Below are 3,110 nucleotides of genomic sequence, written 5' to 3'. Positions count from 1 at the left end.
ATGGCTCATTCCTTGGTGCATTCGGGCCTGCAGGGCATGAAGAACCTGAAAGCAGATCCAGAAGAGCTTTTTACAAAACTAGAGAAAATTGGGAAGGGTTCTTTTGGTGAGATATTCAAAGGCATTGACAAAAAACTCAGAAAATGGTTGCCATAAAAATCATTGATCTGGAAGAAGCTGAAGATGAGATAGAGGACATTTAACAAGAAATCACAGTGCTGAGTCAGTGTGACAGTCCATACATAACCAAATATTATGGATCCTATCTGGATACCAAATTAAGTAGTAATGGAATCTCTTGGTGGAGGCTCCACGTTAGAACTATTAGATCCTGATCCTCTGGATGAAACTCAGATTGCTAATATATTAATAGAAATACTGAAAAGATTTGATTTTTGCATTCAGAGAAGAAAATTCCTAGAGATATTAAAGCTGCCTACATTTTGCTCTCTGAACATGGAGAAGTGGAGTTGGCTAATTCTGGCATGGTGGGCCAGCTGACAGATACCCAGATAAAATGAAATACCTTCCTGGGGACCCCTTTCTGGAGGGTGCCTGAGGTCACTAAGCAGTCAGCCCGTGACTCAATGGCAGACATCTTGTCCCTGGGCATAACAGTTACAGAACTTGCAGAAGGGGAGTCACGTCACTCTGAGCTGCATCCCATGAAGGTTTTATTCCTCATTCCAAAGAACAACCACCAATGTTGGAAGGAAACTAGCAAACACCAGAAGGAGTTTGTGGAGGCCTGTTTGAATAAGGAGCTAAGGGGTTATTGAAGCAAAAGTTTGTAATACAAAATGCAAAGAAAACATCTTACTCGACTGAGCTCATTGATAGGTACAAGAGACGGAAAGCTGAGCAGAGCCTCCCAGACTCCAGCTTTGAAGATTTAGATATGGAGACTGTTGGCCAAGCATCTGGCAGCAGTGACTCTGGGGACTGGATCTTCAAAATCCGAGAAAATGATCCAAAGAATCTTGAGATCGGAGCCATTGGATTTAGAAAGAAATAAGAGGAAAGACTTCTCAAAGTGGCCTTTCTCTTAGGGTTTATCTATAATTATTTCTCCTCTGCAGAGGAGAAGGAGAAGAGTTGAAGGAGAAGAGCCAGGTGTGCAGTGAGAACATGTGGTCTACAGAAGGACTATGAGGGGCCATCTACCTGGCAGGAGAGGCCTGCCCCAGGATCCCCGACACCATGGTGGCCCAGCTTGTGTAGCAGCTCCAGAAACACTCTCTAAGTGATGGAGGATCTTCATCTTACTGAAATTTCTTTGGCATTTGGGGTTTTCTTTCTCCTTTTTTCTTCTTTCTCCTCCTTTTTAAAAGTCAACAAGAGCCCTTTGCTGACTCTGTGGAAGAGGTGCACACTCAAGGAGTATTGCTCCCCAGGGCTGTGTGCTCCTGTCCAGGGATTTATACGTTCCTGGCTGTGCTGTAGCAGGATGATGCTCCCACATGGGTGGAGTGGGGAGAGTCGGCTCCTTTAAGAGGTCATTTTATTTATTTTTATTTTAAATTTTAACTGTAGTGCACATATTCAAGGAAAGTGTCTTCAAAAACAAAAACAAACCCATATCTCAATAAAATGAAGATTTAAAATAAAAAAAATGTTTAGGGAACATATGGCAAAAGAGCTGAACCATATAATGAAAACACAGGCCTTTACATAAGGTAGAAATTGAAAGTTTGAAAAACCAACTGACAGAATCTATGGAAATGAAAGACAGAACACAAGAGATGAAAGAGACAATGGGAACATGCAACAGCAGATCTCAAGAGGCAGAAGAAAACACTCAGGAAATGGGGAACAAGGTACCTGAAAGCCTATACACAAAAGAAGAGATAGAGAAAAGAATGGAAAAATAAGAGCAATGTCTCTGGGAACTTAAAGACAAAATGAAAAGGAAGAATTTGTGTGTCATTGGTGTCACAGAAGGAGAGAAGAAGGGAAAAGGGGCAGAAGCAATAACAGAGGAAATAATCAATTAAAATTTCCCACCTCTTATGAAAGACATAAAATTACAGATCCAAGAAAGACAGAGTACCCCAAACAGAATAGATCTGAATAGGCCTATGCCAAGACACTTAATTGGATTATCAAACAACAAAGATAAAGAGAGAATCCTGAAAGCAGCAAGAGAAAAGCAATCTATCACATACAAAGGAAGCTTGATAAGACTATGTGTGGATTTCTCAATAGAAACCATGGAGGCAAGAAGGAAGTGGAATGACATATTTAAGATACTGAAAGAGAAAAACCACCAACCAATAGTCCTATATCTGGCAAAACTATCCTTCAGATATGAGGGAGGGCTTAAAATATTCTCTGACAAACAGACAATGACAGAATTTGTGAACAAGATACCTGCTCTACAGGAAACACTAAAGGAAGCACTGCAAACAGAAAAGAAAAGACAGGAATGAGAGGTTTGGAAAACAATTTTGGGAGACAGCACAGCAATGTAAGTAAACTGAACAAATAGGACTGTGAATATGGTTGAGAGAGGAAGGCTTGGGACCATGTGGGACACCAGAACAAAAGATGAACAATAAAGACTGGGACTGTGTAACTCAGGGAAACCTAGGCTGCTCAATCATTGTAATAAAAGGTACAAACATGTTTTTACATGAGGTAGAACAAATGAATGTCAACAATGCAAGGTGTTAAAAATAGGGTGGGAGTGGGGGGAAAATACAATCAATGCAAACTAGAGGCTAGAATTAACAGAAACATTGTATTATGCTTCCTTTAATGTAACAAAGGCAATATACCAAAGCTAAATGCATATGTGGGGTGGGGAATAGGGGAAGGGTATGAGACTCCTGGCATTGGTGATGTTGTCTGACTCTTTATTCTACTTTAGGTTAGTGCTACCTTTCCTTTTGTCACTTTCTAGCTATCAAGGTTTTTTTTATTTGTGTTTTTCTCTCTTTCACTTTTCTTTTTCTTTTGCCTCTCTGCCTTCTTTGACTCTTCCTCCATCTTTGTGGAAGGAATGGAGATATCCTTATATAGAGAGTGGTGATGGTTCTCAATACATAAATATGTGACTATATGGATACAAGGATGCCCACTGTTCTAGTTTGCTAATGCTGCCAGAATGC

The 3,110-nt window shown here is 40.3% G+C and overlaps 1 pseudogene; it reads left to right on the top strand.

Moving 5' to 3' along the window:
- On the top strand, positions 1-1,269 carry LOC119517795 (annotated as a pseudogene).
- The last annotated feature ends 1,841 nt before the right edge of the window (positions 1,270-3,110 follow it).

The sequence above is a fragment of the Choloepus didactylus genome, chromosome 21 (assembly GCF_015220235.1).
Source record: "Choloepus didactylus isolate mChoDid1 chromosome 21, mChoDid1.pri, whole genome shotgun sequence".
Taxonomy (NCBI): domain Eukaryota; kingdom Metazoa; phylum Chordata; class Mammalia; order Pilosa; family Megalonychidae; genus Choloepus; species Choloepus didactylus.
The sequence above is the reverse complement of the archived record's forward strand: the minus strand, read 5'-3'. Positions and strand labels throughout refer to the sequence as shown.